The sequence below is a fragment of the Oncorhynchus masou genome, chromosome 11 (assembly GCF_036934945.1).
Source record: "Oncorhynchus masou masou isolate Uvic2021 chromosome 11, UVic_Omas_1.1, whole genome shotgun sequence".
Taxonomy (NCBI): Eukaryota; Metazoa; Chordata; class Actinopteri; order Salmoniformes; family Salmonidae; genus Oncorhynchus; species Oncorhynchus masou.
Window position 1 is genome coordinate 6,582,826 of NC_088222.1, and position 27,715 is coordinate 6,610,540.

General features: G+C 46.5%; 1 protein-coding gene across 1 annotated transcript in view; it reads left to right on the forward strand.

The window, feature by feature from the left end:
• Nucleotides 1–27,437, forward strand: part of mbd2 (methyl-CpG binding domain protein 2) — a 132,334-nt gene extending 104,897 nt beyond the window's left edge. The window contains exon 7 of the mRNA XM_064977290.1: nt 26,829–27,437. The gene's annotated coding sequence lies outside the window, so the exon portion shown is untranslated. The remainder of the gene's footprint in view (nt 1–26,828) is intronic.
• Nucleotides 27,438–27,715: the final 278 nt, after the last annotated feature.

Here is a 27,715-nt window from a genome sequence, read left to right on the forward strand (position 1 = left end):
GTTGGTTTGGGTTGGTGAACTGAGCCTCAAAACCAGCTGGCTGAGTGCTGTCCTGAGGCTCTATGGGGCTGGTTTGGGTTGGTGAACTGAGCCTCAGAACCAGCTGGCTGAGTGCTGTCCTGGGGCTCTATGGGGTTGGTTTGGGTTGGTGAACTGAGCCTCAGAACCAGCTGGCTGACTGCTGTCCTGAGGCTCTATGGGGTTGGTTTGGGTTGGTGAACTGAGCCTCAGAACCAGCTGGCTGAGTGCTGTCCTGAGGCTCTATGGGGTTGGTTTGGGTTGGTGAACTGAGCCTCAGAACCAGCTGGCTGAGTGCTGTCCTGAGGCTCTATGGGGCTGGTTTGGGTTGGTGAACTGAGCCTCAGAACCAGCTGTCTGAGTGCTGTCCTGAGGCTCTATGGGGTTGGTTTGGGTTGGTTAACTGAGCCTCAGAACCAGCTGGCTGACTGCTGTCCTGAGGCTCTATGGGGTTGGTTTGGGTTGGTGAACTGAGCCTCAGAACCAGCTGGCTGACTGCTGTCCTGAGGCTCTATGGGGCTGGATTGGGTTGGTGAACTGAGCCTCAGAACCAGCTGGCTGACTGCTGTCCTGAGGCTCTATGGGGTTGGTTTGGGTTGGTGAACTGAGCCTCAGAACCAGCTGGTTGAGGGGACTCTTCTCTTGTTTCATCTCTTGACATTGTAGAGCTGTGTTTTTGTTTTTAGATGGTTGTAAGATGTGATGGCAATTTATTCTATTCTAATAAGGAGGAGTATTGGCCCAGTTCTGCTCTACATGCGTTATTTGGAGTTTTTCTTTGCACTTGCAATACAGCCTGGCAAAACTCTGCATGCAGTATTTCGATTGGATGTTTGTCCCATTTGGTAAATTCATTATCAGAGATTGGACCCCATACTTCACTGCCATATAGAGCAATTGGTTCTATAACTGATTGACAATTTTTGAGCCAGATTCTAATTGGAATTTCGATTTTGATGTTCCTTTTAATGGCATATAATGCTCTTCTTGCTTTGTATCTCAGCTCATTCACAGCCATGTGAAAGCTACCTGTGTTGCTGATATTTAGTCCTAGTGTCGATTTTGGTGTGTTCTAATAGAACTGTGTCCAAATAGAATTTATATTTGTCATCTTGATTTCCGGACCTTTTTTGGAATATCGTTATATTTGTTTTTTTTTAGGTTAACGGTCAGAGCCCAGGTCTGTCAGAACCTGTGATTAACGGTCAGAGCCCAGGTCTGACAGAACCTGTGGTTAACGGTCAGAGTCCAGGTCTGACAGAACCTGTGGTTAACGGTCAGAGCCCAGACAGAACCTGTGATTAACGGTTAGAGCCCAGGTCTGACAGAACCTGTGGTTAACGGTCAGAGCCCAGGTCTGACAGAACCTGTGATTAACGGTCAGAGTCCAGGTCTGACAGAACCTGTGGTTAACGGTCAGAGCCCAGGTCTGACAGAACCTGTGATTAACGGTTAGAGCCCAGGTCTGACAGAACCTGTGGTTAACGGTCAGAGCCCAGACAGAACCTGTGATTAACGGTTAGAGCCCAGGTCTGACAGAACCTGTGGTTAACGGTCAGAGCCCAGGTCTGACAGAACCTGTGGTTAACGGTCAGAGCCCAGACAGAACCTGTGATTAACGGTTAGAGCCCAGGTCTGACAGAACCTGTGGTTAACGGTCAGAGCCCAGGTCTGACAGAACCTGTGGTTAACGGCCAGAGCCCAGACAGAACCTGTGATTAACGGTTAGAGCCCAGGTCTGACAGAACCTGTGGTTAACGGTCAGAGCCCAGGTCTGACAGAACCTGTGGTTAACGGTCAGAGCCCAGGTCTGACAGAACCTGTGGTTAATGGTCAGAGTCCAGGTCTGACAGAATCTGTGGTTAACGGCCAGAGCCCAGGTCAGACAGAACCTGTGATTAACGGTCAGAGTCCAGGTCTGACAGAACCTGTGGTTAACGGTCAGAGCCCAGGTCCGACAGAACTTGTGGTTAACGGTCAGAGTCCAGGTCTGACAGAACCTGTGGTTAACGGTCAGAGCCCAGGTCCGACAGAACTTGTGGTTAACGGTCAGAGTCCAGGTCTGACAGAACCTGTGGTTAACGGTCAGAGTCCAGGTCTGACAGAACCTGTGGTGAACGGTCAGAACCCAGGTCTGACAGAACCTGTGAAGACGATCTAGGTTCTGCTGTAACCCCTCTTTAGTGGGAGACAGCAGCACCAGGTCATCTGCGTACAGCAGACACTTGATTTCAGTGTTGTGTAGGGTGATACCAGGTGCTGCCGATTCTTCTAATGTTTTTGCCAATTCATTAATGTAGATGTTAAATAGTGTTGGACTTATTGGGCAGCCCTGTTTCACTCCCCTTCCCTGAGAGAAGAAGTCTGTTTGCTTGTTGCCAATTTTAACCGCACATTTGTTTTTAGTGTACATTGATTTAATAAAATCATATGTTTTCCCTCCGATACCACTTTCTATTAGCTTAAAATAAAGGCCTTCGTGCCAAATTGAATCAAATGCTTTCTTGAAATCTACAAAACACAAGTAGATTTTGCCTTTGTTTTGATTTACTTGTTTATCAATTAGAGTGGAGGGTGTAAATGTGGTCTGTTGTACGATAATTCTTTAGAAATACAATCTGGCTTCTGCTCAGGACGTTGTGTTTGTCAAGGAAATGATGTAGTCTGCTATTTATAATACTGCAGAGAATTTTCCCCAATTTGCTGTTAACGCAAATTCCTCTAATTATTTGGGTCAAATTTGTCTCCATTTTTATAGATTGGTGTGATCAATCCCCGGTTCCAAATATCGGGGGAAATACCTGCAGTGAGGATAATGTTGAAGAGTTTGAGTATAGCCAATATGAATTTGTGGTCTGTATATTTGATCATTACATTTAAAATACCATCAGCGCCACAGGCCTCTTTGGGTTGGAGAGTGCATCGTTTCTCCAATAATTCTTCTTCTGTATTGGGGTATCTGTCACACCCTGACACCCGGACTGTATTGGGGTATCTGTCACACCCTGACACCCGGACTGTATTGGGGTATCTGTCACACCCTGACACCCGGACTGTATTGGTGTATCTGTCACACCCTGACACCCGGACTGTATTGGTGTATCTGTCACACCCTGACACCCGGACTGTATTGGGGTATCTGTCACACCCTGACACCCGGACTGTATTGGGGTATCTGTCACACCCTGACACCCGGACTGTATTGGGGTATCTGTCACACCCTGACACCCGGACTGTATTGGGGTATCTGTCACACCCTGACACCCGGACTGTATTGGGGTATCTGTCACACCCTGACACCCGGACTGTATTGGGGTATCTGTCACACCCTGACACCCGGACTGTATTGGTGTATCTGTCACACCCTGACACCCGGACTGTATTGGGGTATCTGTCACACCCTGACACCCGGACTGTATTGGGGTATCTGTCACACCCTGACACCCGGACTGTATTGGGGTATCTGTCACACCCTGACACCCGGACTGTATTGGGGTATCTGTCACACCCTGACACCCGGACTGTATTGGGGTATTGGGGTATCCACAGGATTCTGATAGTCTTTGACTGCTGATTCAAGGATTTGCAATTTGTCTTGTATATCTTTTTGTTCTGGGCTCTTTGTTATATTGCTGGAGAGGTTTGCAAAGTGATTTCTCCCCATATCCCCATGTTGGAGAAACAATTCCTCCTCATGATGTTTGTTTAATTGATTCCAATTCTCCCAGAAGTGGTTTGATTCTATGGATTCCTCAATTCCATCCAGCTGATTTCTAATGTGCTGTTCCTTTTTTGTTCTCAGGGTGTGTTTGTATTGCTTCAGTGTTTCCCCATATTGAAGTTATGTTTGTTGTCTGGTTCTCTGTGTTTTTGATTAGACATATTTCTCAATGACTTTCTTAGATTTTTGCAATCATTATCAAACCATTTTTCATTATCTGTTATTTCTGGTTTGCTCTTATGCTTCTTTAAATTAGCCAAGGAGGCTAATTTGTCAAATATAATGTTTATATTCCAAACGGACAAATTTACATATTCATTGCTGAAGGAGAATGTTAAGGCTAAACAGTTGTCCAGGAGACATTGTATTTTTTGGCTACTAATTGCTTTTTGGTAGATGTCTGTACTGTTTGCACTCCATCTATAGGCCTGTTTAGTACCATGTCATTTATTGGGCCGTGATGCTTCATGGTTGGGTTCCGCTCTTCTCAGATACACTGTGATTTTACTGTGGTCTGAGAGAGGTGTTAGTGGGCTGACTGTGAAGGCTCAGAGAGAGGTGTTAGTGGGCTGACTGTGAAGGCTCTGAGAGAGGTGTTAGTGGGCTGACTGTGAAGGCTCTGAGAGACTCTGGGTTTAGGTCTGAGAGAGGTGTTAGTGGGCTGACTGTGAAGGCTCTGAGAGACTCTGTGTTTAGGTCTGAGAGAGGTGTTAGTGAGAGAGGTGTTGGTGGCCTGACTGTGAAGGCCATGAGAGACTGGGTTTAGGTCGGTGAGGAAGTAGTCTACAGTGCTGCTGCCAAGAGATGAGCTGTAGGTGTACCAACCAAAAGAGTCCCCTCTCAGCCTACCATTGACTATGTACAGACCCAGTGTTCCACAGAGCTGTAGGTGTACCTACCTAAAGAGTCCCCTCTCAGCCTACCATTGACTATGTACAGACCCAGTGTTCCACAGAGCTGTAGGTGTACCTACCTAAAGAGTCCCCTCTCAGTCTACCATTGACTATGTACAGACCCAGTGTTCCACAGAGCTGTAGGTGTACCTACCTAAAGAGTCCCCTCTCAGCCTACCATTGACTATGTACAGACCCAGTGTTCCACAGAGCTGTAGGTGTACCTACCTAAAGAGTCCCCTCTTAGCCTACCATTGACTATGTACAGACCCAGTGTTCCACAGAGCTGTAGGTGTACCTATCTAAAGAGTCCCCTCTTAGCCTACCATTGACTATGTACAGACCCAGTGTTCCACAGAGCTGTAGGTGTACCTACCTAAAGAGTCCCCTCTCAGTCTACCATTGACTATGTACAGACCCAGTGTTCCACAGAGCTGTAGGTGTACCTACCTAAAGAGTCCCCTCTCAGCCTGCCATTGACTATGTACAGACCCAGTGTTCCACAGAGCTGTAGGTGTACCTACCTAAAGAGTCCCCTCTCAGTCTACCATTGACTATGTACAGACCCAGTGTTCCACAGAGCTGTAGGTGTACCTACCTAAAGAGTCCCCTCAGTCTACCATTGACTATGTACAGACCCAGTGTTCCACAGAGCTGTAGGTGTACCTACCTAAAGAGTCCCCTCTCAGCCTGCCATTGACTATGTACAGACCCAGTGTTCCACAGAGCTGTAGGTGTACCTACCTAAAGAGTCCCCTCTCAGCCTACCATTGACTATGTACAGACCCAGTGTACCACAGAGCTGTAGGTGTACCTACCTAAAGAGTCCCCTCTCATCCTACCATTGACTATGTACAGACCCAGTGTTCCACAGAGCTGTAGGTGTACCTACCTAAAGAGTCCCCTCTCAGCCTACCATTGACTATGTACAGACCCAGTGTTCCACAGACCTGTAGGTGTACCTACCTAAAGAGTCCCCTCTCATCCTACCATTGACTATGTACAGACCCAGTGTTCCACAGAGCTTCACGAGCTGTGCTCCGTTTTTGTTTTTCACTTTGTCATAGTTGTTTCTGTGGGGGTCTGTGGGGAGGGTTTTATCCCCATGACTGATAATAGTGTCTGGTTCTTCTGCTGTTCTAGCATTCAGGTCTCCACAGACCAGTACGTTGCCTTGGGCCTGAAAGGGACTCATCTCCCCCTCTAGAATGGAGAAACTCTCCTCATTGAAGTAGGGTGACTCTGAGGGGGAATGTACAGTGGGGCAAAAAGGGTTGTGGACAGGTGTCTTTTATACTGATAACAAGTTCAAACAGGTGCCATTAATACAGGTAACGAGTGGAGGACAGAGGAGCCTCTTAAAGAAGAAGTTACAGGTCTGTGAGAGACAGAAATCTTGCTTGTTTGTAGGTGACCAAATACTTATTTTCCACCATAATTTGCAAATAAATTCATTAAAAATCCTACAATGTGATTTTTCTGGATTTTTTTTTCTCATTTTGTCTGTCATAGTTGAAGTGTACCTATGATGAAAATTACAAGCCTCTCTCATCTTTTTAAGTGGGAGAACTTGCACAATTGGTGGCTGACTAAATACTTTTTTGCCCCACTGTATATAGGATGGTGTGTATAGACAGTGGTTATATAGGATGATGTGTATAGACAGTAGTTATATAGGATGGTGTGTATAGACAGTAGTTATATAGGATGGTGTGTATAGACAGTAGTTATATAGGATGGTGTGTATAGAGAGTAGTTATATAGGATGGTGTGTATAGACAGTACTGTATGTGGCACAGAGGAAGACGTTTTTATCTGTCAAGATGGTCTCCTTGTTGATTTTTAACCAGATAAAGAATTCTCCTGTTTTGATCAATTCGATTGAATGAATTAGTTAAGATTTATTCCATATTAGCATTCCCCCTGAGTCTCTGCCCTGTCCCGAGTCTCTGCCCTGTCCCGAGTCTCTGCCCTGTCCCGAGTCTCTGCCCGGTCCCGAGTCTGCCCGGTCCCGAGTCTCTGCCCTGTCCTGTCTCTGCCCGGTCCCGAGTCTCTGCCCTGTCCCGAGTCTCTGCCCTGTCCCGAGTCTCTGCCCTGTCCCGAGTCTCTGCCCTGTCCCGAGTCTCTGCCCTGTGCTGAGTCTCTGCCCTGTCTGCCCGGTCCTGAGTCTCTGCCCGGTCCCGAGTCTCTGCCCTGTCCCGAGTCTCTGCCCTGTGCTGAGTCTCTGCCCTGTCTGCCCGGTCCTGAGTCTCTGCCCTGTCCTGAGTCTCTGCCCTGTCCTGAGTCTCTGCCCTGTCCTGAGTCTCTGCCCTGTCCTGAGTCTCTGCCCTGTCCCGAGTCTCTGCCCTGTCCCGAGTCTCTGCCCGGTCCCGAGTCTCTGCCCTGTCCCGAGTCTCTGCCCTGTCCCGAGTCTCTGCCCTGTCCCGAGTCTCTGCCCGGTCCCGAGTCTCTGCCCTGTCCCGAGTCTCTGCCCTGTCCCGAGTCTCTGCCCTGTCCCGAGTCTCTGCCCTGTGCTGAGTCTCTGCCCTGTCTGCCCGGTCCTGAGTCTCTGCCCTGTCCTGAGTCTCTGCCCTGTCCTGAGTCTCTGCCCTGTCCTGAGTCTCTGCCCTGTCCTGAGTCTCTGCCCTGTCCCGAGTCTCTGCCCTGTCCCGAGTCTCTGCCCGGTCCCGAGTCTCTGCCCTGTCCCGAGTCTCTGCCCTGTCCCGAGTCTCTGCCCTGTCCCGAGTCTCTGCCCGGTCCCGAGTCTCTGCCCTGTCCCGAGTCTCTGCCCTGTCCCGAGTCTCTGCCCGGTCCCGAGTCTCTGCCCGGTCCTGAGTCTCTGCCCTGTCCTGAGTCTCTGCCCTGTCTGAGTCCTTTAATTTGGTGGATGGTAGGATTACCTCCCTATAACCTAGTGGACAGCCAGTGGAAACATCACCTCTGCACCATGTTTCCTGTAGTACTACAATATCAACATCACCTCTGCACCATGTTACCTGTTGTACTACAATATCAACATCACCTCTGCACCATGTTACCTGTAGTACTACAATATCAACATCATCTCTACACCATGTTTCCTGTAGTACTACAATATCAACATCACCTCTACACCATGTTTCCTGTAGTACTACAATATCAACATCACCTCTGCACCATGTTACCTGTAGTACTACAATATCAACATCATCTCTACACCATGTTTCCTGTTGTACTACAATATCAACATCATCTCTACACCATGTTACCTGTAGTACTACAATATCAACATCACCTCTACACCATGTTTCCTGTTGTACTACAATATCAACATCACCTCTACACCATGTTTCCTGTTGTACTACAATATCAACATCACCTCTACACCATGTTTCCTGTTGTACTACAATATCAACATCACCTCTGCACCATGTTTCCTGTAGTACTACAATATCAACATCACCTCTGCACCATGTTTCCTGTAGTACTACAATATCAACATCACCTCTGCACCATGTTACCTGTAGTACTACAATATCAACATCACCTCTACACCATGTTTCCTGTTGTACTACAATATCAACATCACCTCTACACCATGTTTCCTGTTGTACTACAATATCAACATCACCTCTACACCATGTTTCCTGTTGTACTACAATATCAACATCACCTCTACACCATGTTACCTGTAGTACTACAATATCAACATCACCTCTACACCATGTTACCTGTAGTACTACAATATCAACGTCACCTCTACACCATGTTTCCTGTAGTACTACAATATCAACATCACCTCTACACCATGTTTCCTGTAGTACTACAATATCAACATCACCTCTACACCATGTTTCCTGTAGTACTACAATATCAACATCACCTCTACACCATGTTTCCTGTAGTACTACAATATCAACATCATCTCTGCACCATGTTTCCTGTAGTACTACAATATCAACATCACCTCTGTACCATGTTTCCTGTAATACTACAATATCAACATCACCTCTGCACCATGTTTCCTGTCTACTACAATATCAACATCACCTCTGCACCATGTTACCTGTATTACTACAATATCAACATCACCTCTGCACCATGTTTCCTGTAGTACTACAATATCAACATCACCTCTGCACCATGTTTCCTGTAGTACTACAATATCAACATCACCTCTGCACCATGTTTCCTGTAGTACTACAATATCAACATCACCTCTGCACCATGTTTCCTGTAGTACTACAATATCAACATCACCTCTACACCATGTTACCTGTAGTACTACAATATCAACATCACCTCTACACCATGTTACCTGTAGTACTACAATATCAACGTCACCTCTACACCATGTTTCCTGTAGTACTACAATATCAACATCACCTCTGCACCATGTTACCTGTAGTACTACAATATCAACATCATCTCTACACCATGTTTCCTGTAGTACTACAATATCAACATCACCTCTACACCATGTTTCCTGTAGTACTACAATATCAACATCACCTCTGCACCATGTTACCTGTAGTACTACAATATCAACATCACCTCTACACCATGTTTCCTGTAGTACTACAATATCAACATCACCTCTGCACCATGTTTCCTGTAGTACTACAATATCAACATCACCTCTACACCATGTTACCTGTAGTACTACAATATCAACATCACCTCTACACCATGTTTCCTGTAGTACTACAATATCAACATCACCTCTACACCATGTTTCCTGTAGTACTACAATATCAACATCACCTCTACACCATGTTACCTGTTGTATTACAATATCAACATCACCTCTACACCATGTTTCCTGTTGTACTACAATATCAACATCACCTCTACACCATGTTTCCTGTAGTACTACAATATCAACATCACCTCTACACCATGTTTCCTGTAGTACTACAATATCAACATCACCTCTACACCATGTTTCCTGTAGTACTACAATATCAACATCACCTCTACACCATGTTTCCTGTTGTACTACAATATCAACATCACCTCTGCACCATGTTTCCTGTAGTACTACAATATCAACATCACCTCTACACCATGTTACCTGTAGTACTACAATATCAACATCACCTCTACACCATGTTACCTGTTGTACTACAATATCAACATCACCTCTGCACCATGTTACCTGTAGTACTACAATATCAACATCATCTCTACACCATGTTTCCTGTAGTACTACAATATCAACATCACCTCTGCACCATGTTACCTGTAGTACTACAATATCAACATCATCTCTACACCATGTTTCCTGTAGTACTACAATATCAACATCACCTCTACACCATGTTTCCTGTTGTACTACAATATCAACATCACCTCTGCACCATGTTACCTGTAGTACTACAATATCAACATCATCTCTACACCATGTTTCCTGTAGTACTACAATATCAACATCACCTCTACACCATGTTTCCTGTTGTACTACAATATCAACATCACCTCTACACCATGTTTCCTGTTGTACTACAATATCAACATCACCTCTACACCATGTTTCCTGTTGTACTACAATATCAACATCACCTCTGCACCATGTTTCCTGTAGTACTACAATATCAACATCACCTCTGCACCATGTTTCCTGTAGTACTACAATATCAACATCACCTCTGCACCATGTTACCTGTAGTACTACAATATCAACATCACCTCTACACCATGTTTCCTGTTGTACTACAATATCAACATCACCTCTACACCATGTTACCTGTAGTACTACAATATCAACGTCACCTCTACACCATGTTTCCTGTAGTACTACAATATCAACATCACCTCTGCACCATGTTACCTGTAGTACTACAATATCAACATCATCTCTACACCATGTTTCCTGTAGTACTACAATATCAACATCACCTCTGCACCATGTTTCCTGTCTACTACAATATCAACATCACCTCTGCACCATGTTACCTGTATTACTACAATATCAACATCACCTCTGCACCATGTTTCCTGTAGTACTACAATATCAACATCACCTCTGCACCATGTTTCCTGTAGTACTACAATATCAACATCACCTCTGCACCATGTTTCCTGTAGTACTACAATATCAACATCACCTCTGCACCATGTTTCCTGTAGTACTACAATATCAACATCACCTCTGCACCATGTTTCCTGTAGTACTACAATATCAACATCACCTCTGCACCATGTTTCCTGTAGTACTACAATATCAACATCACCTCTGTACCATGTTTCCTGTAGTACTACAATATCAACATCACCTCTGCACCATGTTTCCTGTAGTACTACAATATCAACATCACCTCTACACCATGTTACCTGTAGTACTACAATATCAACATCACCTCTACACCATGTTACCTGTAGTACTACAATATCAACATCACCTCTGTACCATGTTTCCTGTAGTACTACAATATCAACATCACCTCTACACCATGTTACCTGTAGTACTACAATATCAACATCACCTCTACACCATGTTTCCTGTAGTACTACAATATCAACATCACCTCTGCACCATGTTACCTGTAGTACTACAATATCAACATCACCTCTACACCATGTTTCCTGTAGTACTACAATATCAACATCACCTCTGCACCATGTTTCCTGTAGTACTACAATATCAACATCACCTCTACACCATGTTACCTGTAGTACTACAATATCAACATCACCTCTACACCATGTTTCCTGTAGTACTACAATATCAACATCACCTCTACACCATGTTTCCTGTAGTACTACAATATCAACATCACCTCTACACCATGTTACCTGTTGTATTACAATATCAACATCACCTCTACACCATGTTTCCTGTTGTACTACAATATCAACATCACCTCTACACCATGTTTCCTGTAGTACTACAATATCAACATCACCTCTACACCATGTTTCCTGTAGTACTACAATATCAACATCACCTCTACACCATGTTTCCTGTAGTACTACAATATCAACATCACCTCTACACCATGTTTCCTGTTGTACTACAATATCAACATCACCTCTGCACCATGTTTCCTGTAGTACTACAATATCAACATCACCTCTACACCATGTTACCTGTAGTACTACAATATCAACATCACCTCTACACCATGTTTCCTGTTGTACTACAATATCAACATCACCTCTGCACCATGTTTCCTGTAGTACTACAATATCAACATCACCTCTACACCATGTTTCCTGTTGTATTACAATATCAACATCACCTCTACACCATGTTTCCTGTAGTACTACAATATCAACATCACCTCTACACCATGTTTCCTGTTGTATTACAATATCAACATCACCTCTGCACCATGTTACCTGTTGTACTACAATATCAACATCATCCATTTCTTTCAGGAAGTCTGGGTTTCTGCTCTTTAGTCTAAAAACAGAGGACTTCAGTCCTTGTAAATTCCAACATGCAACGTAAAAAGATTTCATAACTTTTTCCTCTTTTTTTCTTTACCTTCAAAATGAGACAAACACTCACAATCCAACAAGAACTATTAAAATAGGATTTTTCAATTAAAGTAAACTCTTATTATGCAAATGTGATTTGTTTATAATTGAAGATATAATTAGTCTCATGTAGCTTGGGTGGGTGTAGTGTGAGGAAGGTGGAGTTCTTGTGCCCATCTTACCGTGACCCTCGGCCTATCACATGTGAGCATCCATGACCCTCGGCCTATCACATGTGAGCATAGTAGACTCAGCATTCGTTTAATGTCACTCATTTGGTTGGTGGGGGCTGGGCCAGTTGCTCCTCTCACAGCCTGTGCGTAGCTCTGCCTGCTGGGCTGGTCTCTCTCTGTCTGTCTGTCTGTCTGTCTCCTCCCTCTCTCTCTTCTCTCCTCTCTCTCTCTCTCTCTTCTCTCCTCTCTCTTCTCTCCTCTCTCTCTCTTCTCTCCTCTCTTCTCTCTCTCTTCTCTCCTCTCTTCTCTCTCTTCTCTCCTCTCTCTCTCTTCTCTCCTCTCTTCTCTCTCTCTCTCTCTCTCTTCTCTCCTCTCTCTCTTCTCTCTCTCTCCCTCTCTCCTCTCTTCTCTCTCTCGCTCATTTCTCTCTCTCTCCTCTCTCTCCTCTCTCTCTCTTTCCCTCTCCTCTCTCTCTCTCCTCTCTCTCCTCTCTCTCTCTCTGTGTCTCTTTCTCTGTCTCTTCCTAAAGGGTGTTCTAAAATTCAAACTCAAATATCTCAATGAACGCCCCACATAGACTTTTAAAGAATGGAGAGGTCTTCTCGTGGTCCCGCCCCTCTCCCCCCTCCATCTTTTTTTTTCTTTAAAGCTGGTTTTTATTGGTCATATTATGGTCTGTAGCAGTGGCTGCATCCATGGAGACGGGCGGGCAAGGCACTAGCCACCATTTAAATATGCAGGTGTTCATTCCTCAACCGTTTCATGTGGTCTACCTCCGACAGCCACATCCTCCCTTCCAGAGCGTCTGCTGCTACCGCTGAGAGACGTCCCTGTTGACCAGAGAACTCTATTCCATATGGGTGGATTTGGGACGCAGCTCCCTCTCTCTCTTAATCCTTCTTATCTACCTGTAATGATTGTTTAAACTAAATGAATATATTGCCTGTTCTCCACAGCAGTGTGCTCACCTCCTCCCTTCTTCCTCCTCATTTTATGAAGCTAACTTCAACCTGGGGGGGGGGGGGGCATTTCCAGTTTAACGCCAGAATATATTTCATGGCTGAGCACGCCTCCGTTTTGAAAACATATTAGAAGGACTATTAAAACTCTTGAGTTTCCTCCTGAATGCTGATGCGTGTCTCTGACTGACTGAAACATCCCACTTCCAAATGACTGTCTTCAACGGGAACCGAACACTAGGTTCTGCCATTACTCACTTCTTTAGTGTGGTTTGTGTTTGTTTAAACTCCTTTGGTAGCTTATCAATACATTGATTGATTTCTGTGTGGCTGTGATGAATAGGCTGCTATTTGTCTTGAGTCTTCGTCTGGAGATAAAATGCAGAGAACGAAATGCAAAACACAAAGCGCAATTTAAATCCAAACCCCCAAAAGTGAATAATATTTGCATTAATTCAAGTTAGTGGTCGTGGACCAGTCTGCAAGATAAATGTGTGTCCACTACTAGTCAACGCTGATGTGTCCTTTAAACCAAATGATAAAGAAGCATTTCCACAAGTCTTTTCTCTCAGGAAAATACTGTTCATTTATGTAGATTTATGTAGATTTAGCTAATGGAACTGCCTGCATAGAGAGCAGAGGAGGCTGGTGGGAGGAGCTTTATGAGGTAATAGAGAGCAGAGGAGGCTGTTGGAAGGAGCTTTATGAGGTAAAAGAGAGCAGAGGAGGCTGGTGGGAGGAGCTTTGAGGTAATAGAGAGCAGAGGAGGCTGGTGGGAGGAGCTTTGAGGTAAAAGAGAGCAGAGGAGGCTGTTGTGAGGAGCTTTGAGGTAATGGCTGGAATGCAATTAATGGAACAATTAACCAAACGTTTCCTTTTTTAATTTTTTTAATTTGACCCCTTTTTCTCCCCAATTTCGTGGTATCCAATTGTTAGTAGCTACTATCTTGTCTCATCGCTACAACTCCCGTATGGCTCGGGAGAGACGAAGGTTGAAAGTCATGTGTCCTCCAATACACAACCCAACCAACCACACTGCTTCTTAACACAACCCAACCAGCCGCACTGCTTCTTAACACAACCCAACCAAGCCGCACTGCTTCTTAACACAACCCAACCAAGCCGAACTGCTTCTTAAAACAACCCAACCAAGCCGAACTGCTTCTTAACACAACCCAACCAAGCCGCACTGCTTCTTAACACAACCCAACCAAGCCGCACTGCTTCTTAACACAACCCAACCAAGCCGCACTGCTTCTTAACACCACCCAACCAAGCCGCACTGCTTCTTAACACCACCCAACCAAGCCGCACTGCTTCTTAACACAACCCAACCGAGCCGCACTGCTTCTTAACACAACCCAACCGAGCCGCACTGCTTCTTAACACAACCCAACCGAGCCGCACTGCTTCTTAACACAACCCAACCGAGCCGCACTGCTTCTTAACACAACCCAACCGAGCCGCACTGCTTCTTAACACAACCCAACCGAGCCGCACTGCTTCTTAACACAACCCAACCAAGCCGCACTGCTTCTTAACACAACCCAACCAAGCCGCACTGCTTCTTAACACAGCACGCATCCAACCCGGAAGCCAGCCGCACCAATGTGTCGGGGGGAAACACCGTGCACCTGGTGACCTGGTTAGCGTGCACTGCGCCCGGCCCGCCACAGGAGTCGCTAATGTGCGATGAGACAAGGACATACCTACCGGCCTAACCCGGACGACGCTACCGGCCTAACCCGGACGACGCTACCGGCCAAACCCTCCCTAACCCGGACGACGCTACCGGCCAAACCCTCCCTAACCCGGACGACGCTACCGGCCAAACCCTCCCTAACCCGGACGACGCTACCGGCCAAACCCTCCCTAACCCGGACGACGCTACCGGCCAAACCCTCCCTAACCCGGACGACGCTACCGGCCAAACCCTCCCTAACCCGGACGACGCTACCGGCCAAACCCTCCCTAACCCGGACGACGCTACCGGCCAAACCCTCCCTAACCCGGACGACGCTACCGGCCAAACCCTCCCTAACCCGGACGACGCTACCGGCCAAACCCTCCCTAACCCGGACGACGCTACCGGCCAAACCCTCCCTAACCCGGACGACGCTACCGGCCAAACCCTCCCTCACCCGGACGACGCTACCGGCCAAACCCTCCCTAACCCGGACGACGCTACCGGCCAAACCCTCCCTAACCAGGAAGACGCTACCGGCCAAACCCTCCCTAACCCGGACGACGCTACCGGCCAAACCCTCCCTAACCAGGAAGACGCTACCGGCCAAACCCTCCCTAACCCGGACGACGCTACCGGCCAAACCCTCCCTAACCCGGACGACGCTACCGGCCAAACCCTCCCTAACCCGGACGACGCTACCGGCCAAACCCTCCCTAACCCGGACGACGCTACCGGCCAAACCCTCCCTAACCCGGACGACGCTACAGGCCAAACCCTCCCTAACCCGGACGACGCTACCGGCCAAACCCTCCCTAACCCGGACGACGCTACCGGCCAAACCCTCCCTAACCCGGACGACGCTACCGGCCAAACCCTCCCTAACCCGGACGACGCTACCGGCCAAACCCTCCCTAACCCGGACGACGCTACCGGCCAAACCCTCCCTAACCCGGACGACGCTACCGGCCAAACCCTCCCTAACCCGGACGACGCTACCGGCCAAACCCTCCCTAACCCGGACGACGCTACCGGCCAAACCCTCCCTAACCCTGACGACGCTACCGGCCAAACCCTCCCTAACCCGGACGACGCTACCGGCCAAACCCTAACCCGGACGACGCTACCGGCCAAACCCTCCCTAACCCGGACGACGCTACCGGCCAAACCCTAACCCGGACGGTGCTACCGGCCAATTGTGCGTCGGCTGTCTCTGGTGGCACAGATTGCACTGAGCCACCTGGGAGGCCCCGGAAAAAATGCATGTTTAACTCCGTTTCATTGGTTGCAATCCAACCATTTAGAATGAGCCTCCCTAACCCGGACGACGCTACCGGCCAAACCCTCCCTAACCCGGACGACGCTACCGGCCAAACCCTCCCTAACCCGGACGACGCTACCGGCCAAACCCTCCCTAACCCGGACGACGCTACCGGCCAAACCCTCCCTATAGCCTATAGCTCCTCCCACCAGCCTCCTGTGATGGAGAGAAGTGATCAATTCAAGGAGACTTAGTTAGATGCATGGAAGGGAAGTGATCAATTCAAGGAGACTTAGTTAGATGCATGGAAGGGAATTTATAGTCTATGGTGATAAGGAATGTGACTGACTTTACAACTTGTAGAGGTGTGTGTGTGTGTGTGTGTGTGTGTGTGTGTGTGTGTGTGTGTGTGTGTGTGTGTGTGTGTGTGTGTGTGTGTGCGTGATAAATAGGTGTTTTTTAGAAAAAAAATCAAAAAACAGAATCTAATGAGAACATTCTTGTTATTATTCAGTCCGTACTTCACTAGCTAACTAATCTCCCACCTTGTATTAGAATCCTGTGTTAATCCTAATCTACGAAGAGGATGGAAGCAGCGTTGAGGATTTCCTGTCCGTCTCCTAACCCTCCCGCTTGCCTGCCGTTGAGCTCAGCTCACACTGAAACCTGAGTCCCAAATGACACGCTAGTCCATATGTAGTGCCCTACTTTTAACCAGAGCTCTGGTTTAAAGTAGTGCACGATGTTAGGGAACAAGCTGCCATTTAGGACAGCAGCCTGAGAGACGAGGCTGCCGCGGGGTTGGCTGAGTGATGAGTTGGGGGTCTTGACCTGTAGACTGAGGTTCGGAGCCGCTCGCCATATCTCCCCTCGCCACATTTCACCCCCACCACACCTCTAGTGCATCCCAAACGGCACCCTATTCCCGACATAGTGCACTAAATATGACCAGGGCCCATATGGCACTCATACAAGCCCAGGTCAAAGATAGGGAATAGGGTGCCATATGTAGGGAATAGGGTGCCATTTTGGGCAGAAATCCTGCAAGCCTGTCTTCCACAATACCTTCCAATCCCTGTTAAATAGGGGATGGATCTGATTATATAGTGTAGAGTAGACAAAGCCTTCGCACCAATTAGCCTGCTATACAGAGTTGAAGCTGTTATTTATGACAGCCCTCTCTCGCTTTGTCTCTCTCTCTCATGTCACTCTCTCTCTTCTCTCTCTCTCTCTCTCTCTCTCTCTTTTCCTCTCTCCCCATTTCTCTCTCTCTCTTTTCATCTTTCTCTCTCTCTTATCATCTTTCTCTCTCTCGATCATCTTTCTCTCTCTCGATCATCTTTCTCTCTCCCATCTCTCTATCATCTTTCTCTCGCCTCTCTCTCTCTCTCCTCATCTTTCTCTCCCCTCATCTCTCTCTCTCTCTCTCTCATCTTTCTCTCTCCTCTCTCTCTCATCATCTTTCTCTCCCCTCATCTCTCTCTCTCTGTCTTTCTCTCTCTCTCTCACCTACCTAAGGCAAAGAGTTTTGACGCACACAATCTTTAATCTCCTCTCACCGCAGAGTCCCAACCTTTAATCTCCTCTCACCGCAGAGTCCCAACCTTTAATCTCCTCTCACCGCAGAGCCCCAACACCACCAGTCTTTAATCTCCTCTCACTGCAGAGTCCCAACCTTTAATCTCCTCTCACCGCAGAGCCCAAACACCACCAGTCTTTAATCTCCTCTCACTGCAGAGCCCCAACACCACCAGTCTCCTCTGACTGTAGAGCCCCAACACCACCAGTCTCCTCTGACTTTAGAGCCCCAACACCACCAGTCTCCTCTGACTGTAGAGCCCCAACACCACCAACCTCCTCTGACTGTAGAGCCCCAACACCACCAACCTCCTCTGACTGCAGAGCCCCAACACCACCAACCTCCTCTCACTGCAGAGTCCCAACACCACCAACCTCCTCTCACTGCAGAGCCCCAACACCACCAACCTCCTCTCACTGCCGAGTCCCAACACCACCAACCTCCTCTTACTGCAGAGCCCCAACACCACCAACCTCCTCTCACTGCAGATTCCCAACACCACCAACCTCCTCTGACTGCAGATTCCCAACACCACCAACCTCCTCTGACTGCCGAGTCCCAACACCACCAACCTCCTCTGACTGCAGAGCCCCAACACCACCAACCTCCTCTGACTGCAGAGCCCCAACACCACCAACCTCCTCTGACTGTAGAGTCCCAACACCACCTACCTCCTCTGACTGCCGAGTCCCAACACCATCAACCTCCTCTCACTGCAGAGCCCCAACACCACCAACCTCCTCTGACTGTAGAGCCCCAACACCACCAACCCCCTCTGACTGCAGAGTCCCAACACCACCAACCTCCTCTGACTGCAGAGCCCCAACAACACCAACCTCCTCTCACTGCCGAGTCCCAACACCACCAACCTCCTCTCACTGCAGAGTCCCAACACCACCAACCTCCTCTGACTGCAGAGTCCCAACACCACCAACCTCCTCTGACTGCAGAGCCCCAACACCACCAACCTCCTCTGACTGCAGAGCCCCAACACCACCAACCTCCTCTGACTGCAGAGTCCCAACACCACCAACCTCCTCTGACTGCAGAGTCCCAACACCACCAACCTCCTCTGACTGCCGAGCCCCAACACCACCAACCTCCTCTGACTACAGAGTCCCAACACCACCAGTCTCCTCTGACTGCAGAGCCCCAACACCCACCAGTCTTTGCACCAATCAGCAGTCTAAGAAAGGAAACAGGAACTTAAATGAGAGGGGAGTAAAAGTCTTCATGGTTACCATTAATGTTATATTTCTCCAAATAGGCTGAACTGTGCTTCTCTTTTAGCTCCTCTGTTAATTACAGCATGTTTAGACACGGTGCAATCGAAGAGTTCAACGCCATTTAGAAAGCTGATAAGGGTGAGAACTGCATACACACGCTGTACGTGTGTGTGTGAGTGTGTGAGTGTGTGTGTGTGTGTGTGTGTGTGTGTGTGTGTGTGTGTGTGTGTGTGTGTGTGTGTGTGTGTGTGTGTGTGTGTGTGTGAGAGGTGGGCCTCTGGGGGTGTTACAAGGGAGAATATCATTAGTTATTCGATTATTAAGAAATCTAATGCATCACTAATTATTACAGAGCAATTAACACCATCCTGCCATTCAGTGACTCTGTATTCAGGGGGGAATAAATCAAAGCAGAGAGTAATATTTCTGTTGTTAATCTTTTCCCTAGGTTGAAACACTCTGAGGCACGGTACTGTAGCTAGCCTAGCCGCACTCCTGTCAACATTAACATGCACGTTTCCCCTCCAGCTGTCGGTGTTCGTGGTAAAGGAGAGGAGTACCATGTTAATATTTGATTCCTTGAGTAATCACTGTCGTCCCCCCACCCAATGTTGCCTCTAAGTGTATATAATTAATGGTTGCGCTACAGGCAAACACTTAAATATAGGACCGTTTTGTCCTAATTATAGACTTTTCTCTTTTGGTTTAAGTGAAAGCCTTTTACTAGCGGAGATGATTACTAATGCTGTTATATTGGCTGTGGACCATTTACTGGCCCCGTCGGCTAATATGCTAATACACGAATATGCTAATATGCTTATGCTAATACACTAACATGCTAATGCTAATATGCTAATGCTAATATGCTATTGGTATGCAGTTTCCTGTATTTAAATTTAAAAAAAATGTTTTTAATAACTCTTTGATACCATAAGTGCAGGTATTGCTGCAAAGTCAGATGTGTACAACATACTAATAACACATAATATAAAGTTGTTTTTAAATGTTAGTGTTTCTAGAGCTGATTTATGGATTGCGTTGATGATGAAAACTAATCAATGATGATTAGTTATCTTTATTGGAGAAATATTGGACTAATATATAGACCTATAAAATAATATTGTACCTTTTTTATTTTTTGTATATATATCATATCCAGCAAGCTGTACATAATGCACCAAACATTAGATAGCAAGCATTATAGATTGTAGCCTAGTGGTTAGAGCGTTGGACTAGTAACCGGAAGGTTGCAAGATCAAATCCCCGAGCTGACACGGTACAAATCTGTCATTCTGCCCCTGAACAAGGTAGTGTTCCCCTGTAGATGGCAGGCCATCATTGAAAATGTGTGTCTCTGTGTCGTTGTATGTGTCGAACTGCTTTGCTTTATCTCGGCCAGGTCGCAATTGTAAATGAGAACTTGTTCTCAACTTGCCTACCTGGTTAAATAAAGGTGAAAAAAAATAAATATGAATTTGTTCTTAACTGACTTGCCTAGTTAAATAAAGGTAAAATAAAAAAATTAAAAAATTGTCTTCGTAGCAGTTCACACTAGGGCTGACCCCACATGTTGTTGTTTGGTTGATAGATAGGCTGTTAGTCGAACAACATTTCTTTAGTTGAGCCGTGGCAAAAAAAAAAAAAAAGTTATCAAAATCATGGTGTCTGATTGGTGCCTGTCTGAGTTTTAGATTTTTGGTTCCAACAGTTGTGTCTTTGTGAGACACAGAGTAGGTGAACGGATGATCTCCACATGTGTGGTTCCCACCGTGAAGCATGGATGAGGAGGAGTGATGGTGTGGTTCCCACCGTGAAGCATGGATGAGGAGGAGTGATGGTGTGGTTCCCACCGTGAAGCATGGATGAGGAGGAGTGATGGTGTGGTTCCCACCGTGAAGCATGGATGAGGAGGAGTGATGGTGTGGTTCCCACCGTGAAGCATGGATGAGGAGGAGTGATGGTGTGGTTCCCACTGTGAAGCATGGAGGAGGAGTTGTGATGGTGTGGTTCCCACCATGAAGCATGGAGGAGGAGTTGTGATGGTGTGGTTCCCACCATGAAGCATGGAGGAGGAGTTGTGATGGTGCTTTTCTGGTGACACCGTGATTTATTTAGAATTCAAGGCACACCAAGAAGAAGAGTGATGGAAGTGCTGCATCAGAAAACCTAGGTGGGCTATGTACAGGTGCAGTAATCTGCCTCCACAATCAAATTGAGATGGTTTGGGATGAGTTGGTCCGCAGAGTGAAAGAAAAGCAGCCAACAAGTGCTCAGCATATGTGGGAACTCCTTCAAGACTGTTGGAAAAGAATTCCTCATGAAGCTGGTTGAGAGAATTTTATTTATTTATTTCACCTTTATTTCACCAGGTCGGCAAGTTGAGAACAAGTTCTCATTTACAATTGCGACCTGGCCAAGATCAAGCAAAGCAGTTCGACACATACAACGACACAGAGTTACACATGGAGTAAAACAAACATACAGTCAATAATACAGTAGAAAAATAAGTCTATATACAATGTAAGGTGAGGTGAGATAAGGGAGGTAAAGGCAAAAAAAGGCCATGGTGGCAAAGTAAATACAATATAGTAAAACACTGGAATGGTAGATTTGCAGTCGAAGAATGTGCAAAGTAGAAATATAAATAATGGGGTGCAAAGGAGCAAAATAAATAGAGTAGGGGAAGAGGTAGTTGTTTGGGATAAATTATAGATGGGCTATGTACAGGTGCAGTAATCTGTGAGCTGCTCTGACAGCTGGTGCTTAAAGCTAGTGAGGGAGATAAGTGTTTCCAGTTTCAGAGATTTTTGTAGTTCGTTCCAGTCATTGGCAGCAGAGAACTGGAAGGAGAGGCGGCCAAAGGAAGAATTGGTTTTGGAGGTGACTAGAGAGATATACCTGCTGGAGCGCGTGCTACAGGTGGGTGCTGCTATGGTGACCAGCGAGCTGAGATAAGGGGGGACTTTACCTAGCAGGGTCTTGTAGATGACATGTATCTAGTGGGTTTGTTGACAAGTATGAAGGCGAGTATGAAGCGAGGGCCAGCCAACGAGAGTGTACAGGTCGCAGTGGTGGGTAGTATATGGTGCTTTGGTAAAAAAAAAACGGATGGTACTGTGATAGACTGCATCCAATTGATTGAGTATTGGAGGCTATTTTGTAAATGACATCGTCGAGGATCGGTAGGATGGTCAGTTTTACAAGGGCATGTTTGGCAGCATGAGTGAAGGGTGCTTTGTTGCGAAATAGGAAGCAGAATCTTGATTTAATTTTGGATTGGAGATGCTTAATGTGAGTCTGGAAGGAGAGTTTACAGTCTAACCAGACACCTAGGTAGTTGTAGTTGTCCACAGATTCTGAGTCTGAACTGTCCAGAGTAGTGATGCTAGTAGACAGGCGGGCAAGTGTGGGCAATGATCGGTTGAAGAGCATGCATGTAGTTTTACTTGTATTTAAGAGCAATTGGAGGCCACGGAAGTAGAGTTGTATGGCATTGAAGCTTGCCTGGAGGGTTGTTAACACAGTGTCCAAAGAAGGGCCAGAAGTATACAGGATGGTGTCGTCTGCGTAGGGGTGGATCAGAGACTCACCAGCAGCAAGAGCGACATCCACATGAGTCCATATGTGTTATTTCATAGTTGATGTCTTCACTATTATTCTACAATGTAGAAAATGAGTAGGTGTCCTAGCGTTTGACTGGTACTATGTATATCTTGCTATGTCTCACTCTCTCTAGCTCTCTACAGTATATCTATCTCTCTCTCTCTCTCTCTATCAATTCAAAGTGCTTTATTGGCATGAGAAATGTGTTTACATGACCAAAGCAAGTGGAATAGACAATAAACAAGGGATATAAACATTTATACTTACAAAGATTGCATCTCTCTCTCCCCAGCTCTCTCTCTCTCCCCAGCTCTCTCTCTCTCCCCAGCTCTCTCTCTCTCCCCAGCCCCCTCTCACTCTCTCTACCCAGCTCTCTCTCTCTCCCCAGCTCCCTCTCACTCTCTCTCCCCAGCCCCCTCTCACTCTCTCTCCCCAGCTCTCTCTCTTTCCCCAGCTCCCTCTCACTCTCTCTCCCCAGCTCTCTCTCTCCCCAGCTCCCTCTCTCTCCCCAGCTCTCTCTCTCCCCAGCTCTCTCTCTCTCCCCTGCCCCCTCTCACTCTCCCCAGCTCTCTCTCTCTCCCCAGCTCCCTCTCACTCTCTCCCCAGCTCCCTCTCTCTCCCCAGCTCCCTCTCTCTCCCCAGCCCCCTCTCACTCTCTCTCCCCAGCCCCCTCTCACTCTCTCTCCCCAGCCCCCTCTCACTCTCTCTCCCCAGCCCCCTCTCACTCTCTCTCCCCAGCCCCCTCTCACCCTCTCTCCCCAGCTCTCTCTCTCCCCAGCCCCTCTCACTCTCTCTCCCCAGCTCTCTCTCTCCCCAGTTCACTCTCTCTCCCCAGTTCACTCTCTCTCCCCAGCCCCCTCTCACTCTCTCTCCCCAGCCCCCTCTCACTCTCTCCCCAGCCCCCTCTCACCCTCTCTCCCCAGCTCTCTCTCTCCCCAGCCCCTCTCACTCTCTCTCCCCAGTTCACTCTCTCTCCCCAGTTCCCTCTCTCTCCCCAGCTCTCTCTCTCTCCCCAGCTCCCTCTCACTCTCTCCCCAGCTCCCTCTCTCTCCCCAGCTCTCTCTCTCTCCCCAGCTCTCTCTCTCTCCCCAGCTCTCTCTCTCTCCCCAGCTCCCTCTCTCTCCCCAGCTCCCTCTCTCTCCCCAGCTCTCTCTCTCTCCCCAGCTCCCTCTCACTCTCTCCCCAGCTCCCTCTCTCTCCCCAGCTCTCTCTCTCTCCCCAGCTCTCTCTCTCTCCCCAGCTCCCTCTCTCTCCCCAGCAACAGGTCACAAATCTTGCTGCTGTGATGGCACATGGTGGAATTTCACCCAGTAGATATGGAAGTTTATCAAAATTGGATGTGTTTTCAAATTATTTGTGGATCTGTGTTATCTGAGGGAAATATGTCTCTCTAATATGGTCATACATTGGGCAGGAGGTTAGGAAGTGCAGCTCAGTTTCCACCTCATTTTGTGGGCAGTGAGCACATAGCCTGTCTTCTCTTGAGAGCCATGTCTGTTTATGGCGGACTTTCTCAATAGCAAGGCTATGCTCACTAAGTCTGTACATAGTCAAAACTTTCCTTAAGTTTGGGTCAGTCACAGTGGTCAGGTATTCTGCCACTGTGTACTCTCTGTTTAGTGCCAAATAGCTTTCTAGTTTGCTCTGTTTTTTTGTTAATTCGTTCCAATGTGTCAAGTAATTATCTTTTTGTTTTCTTATGATTTGGTTGGTTCTAATTGTGCTGCTGTCCTGGGGCTCTGTAGGGTGTGTTTGTGTTTGTGAACAGAGCCCCAGGACCAGCTTGCTTAGGGGACTCTTCTCCAGGTTCATTTCTCTGTAGGTGATGGCTTTGTTATGGAAGGTTTGGGAATCGATTCCCTTTAGGTGGTTGTAGAATTTTCTGGATTTTGATAATTAGTGGGTATCGGCCTAACTCTGCTCTGCATGCATTATTTGGTGTTCTACATTGTACACTGAGGATATTTTTGCAGAATTCTGCATGCAGTCTCAATTTGGTGTTTGTCCCATTTTGTGAAGTCTTGGTTGGTGAGCGGACCCCAGACCTCACAACCATAAAGGGCAATGGGCTCAATGACTGATTCAAGTATTTTTAGCCAGATCCTAATTGGTATGTTGAAATTTATGTTCATTTTGATGGCATAGAATGCCCTTCTTGCCTTGTCTCTCAGATTGTTTACAGCTTTGTGGAAGTTACAGTGCCTTGCGAAAGTATTCGGCCCCCTTGAACTTTGCTTTGATCCTCGATTGGATTCAGGTCTGGACTTTGACTTGGCCATTCTAACACCTGGATATGTTTATTTTTGAACCATTCCATTGTAGATTTTGCTTTATGTTTTGGATCATTGTCTTGTTGGAAGACAAATCTCCATCCCAGTCTCAGGTCTTTTGCAGACTCCATCAGGTTTTCTTCCAGAATGGTCCTGTATTTGGCTCCATCCATCTTCCCATCAATTTTAACCATCTTACCTGTCCCTGCTGAAGAAAAGCAGGCCCAAACCATGATGCTGCCACCACCATGTTTGACAGTGGGGATGGTGTGGTCAGGGTGATGAGCTGTGTTGCTTTTACGCCAAACATAATGTTTTGCATTGTTGCCAAAAAGTTCAATTTTGGTTTCATCTGACCAGAGCATCTTCTTCCACATGTTTGGTGTGTCTCCCAGGTGGCTTGTGGCAAACTTTAAACAACACTTTTTATGGATATCTTTAAGAAATGGCTTTCTTCTTGCCACTCTTCCATAAAGGCCAGATTTGTGCAATATACGACTGATTTGTTGTCCTATGGACAGAGTCTCCCACCTCAGCTGTAGATCTCTGCAGTTCATCCAGAGTGATCATGGGCCTCTTGGCTGCATCTCTGATCAGCCTTCTCCTTGTATGAGCTGAAAGTTTAGAGGGACGGCCAGGTCTTGGTAGATTTGCAGTGGTCTGATACTCCTTCCATTTCAATATTATCGCTTGCACAGTGCTCCTTGGGATGTTTAAAGCTTGAGAAATCTTTTTGTATCCAAATCCGGCTTTAAACTTCTTCACAACAGTATCTCGGACCTGCCTGGTGTGTTCCTTGTTCTTCATGATGCTCTCTGTGCTTTTAACGGACCTCTGAGACTATCACAGTCCAGGTGCATTTATACGGAGACTTGATTACACACAGGTGGATTGTATTTATCATCATTAGTCATTTAGGTCAACATTGGATCATTCAGATATCCTCACTGAACTTCTGGAGAGAGTTTGCTGCACTGAAAGTAAAGGGGCTGAATAATTTTGCACGCCCAATTTTTCAGTTTTTGATTTGTTAAAAAAGTTTGAAATATCCAATAAATGTCGTTCCACTTTATGATTGTGTCCCACATGTTGTTGATTCTTCACAAAAAAATACAGTTTTATATCTTTATGTTTGAAGCCTGAAATGTAGCAAAAGGTCGCAAAGTTCAAGGGGCCGAATACTTTCGCAAGGCACTGTACCTGTGGCACTGATGTTTAGGCCAAGGTATGTATAGTGTTTTGTGTGCTCTAGGGCAACAGTGTCTAGATGGAATTTGTATTTGTGGTCCTGGCGACTGGACCTTTTTTGGAACACCATTATTTTGGTCTTACTGAGATTTACTGTCAGGGCCCAGGTCTGACAGAATCTGTGCAGAATATTTAGGTGCTGCTGTAGGCCCTCTTTGGTTGGGGACAGAAGCACCAGATCATCAGCAAACAGCAGACATTTGACTTTGGATTCTAGTAGGGTGAGGCGAGGTGCTGCAGACTTTTCTACTGCCCACGCCAATTCGTTGATATATATGTTGAAGAGGGTGGGGCTTAAGCTGCATCCCTGTCTCACTCCACGTCCCTGTGTGAAGAAATTTGTGTGTTTTTTGCCCATTTTAACCGCACACTTGTTGTTTGTGTACATGGATTTTATAATGTTGTATGTTTTACCCCCAACACCACTTTCCATCATTCCTCTCTCTCTCTCTCTCTCTCTCTCTGCATCCCTCTCTCTCTCTCTCTCTCTCTGCATCTCTCTCTCTCTGCATCTCTCTCTCTCTCTCTCTCTCTCTCTCTCTCTCTCTCTCTCTCTCCCCAGCTCCCCCCCCTCTCTCTCTCCTCATGTCGAAGTTGAATGGAGGTATCTTCCAGGCCCCTGGTCAAAAATATAGTGGCCCTGTCATGTTTTCAGTTGGTGATTCACCCCAATCTAACCTAGCCTTAACGTTCTCATTAAATGATGTTTGTCCTAATGCTCACTCTTCTTTTTGGTTTTGTCTGTCTCCACAGGCAGGTTCCACAATGCCCAAGACGAAGACAGTCATCAGACACAGAGGCTACATCCCAAATGGCACCCTAAATCCCTGGATAAGTGAACTACTTTTGACCAACCCGCTATGGCTCCTGTCATAGGGAGTTACATTATATAGGGATTAGCATGTTATTAGAGACTCCTCCAGAGATGGTCATCACTCAGTCTGCTTCTGAAGACGAACGGACCCGTGCACAATGTCATACACCCCTTGATACCTAACTCACCTAGCTTCAAACCAAGGCCTTTTTTTTCTCTTTTTTTTGGACTAAACTATTGTTAATGTAAATATCTATATATAATTTCAGAAGAATGCTTATTTTGTGTCATAATTTTTTTTTTATAAAGGTGAATATTGAGCAATACTATTTGAACTTCTGGGAACTTTGTTGCAATCTGCTGGATTGGCATTGCTAACTATTTTAGGGATTGGATATTATTTTCAAGGTTTGTAACACATGATTCATTTACATGAACATGAATGGAAAAAAAACCCTCTTATTTAAGACAAATTTTATACCTTTGAGAGAAAAAATGTGTAAATTTCTTGCATCATTGTTAGAGTAAATAAATCCTTATATTCACAAGTGTTGATCTCTGTAGTGTTCTGTAATGGGGTTATGATGTCATCTTATAAAGAGGGAGGAGTAACAGTGGCCCTGTCGCCAATAGCACCCTTTTCCTTTTATACACCCTGTTCCCTATGGGACCTGGTCAAAAATAGTGCACCGTAAAGGGATTAGGGTGCCATTTCAGACACATTCAATATGATCAACTAACAGGAGTTATGATGACAGGACGATGTGAAATTGGAAATGGTTTTTTTCGAGACCGGTTTCATCCCAAAACAAAACCCCAGACGTTT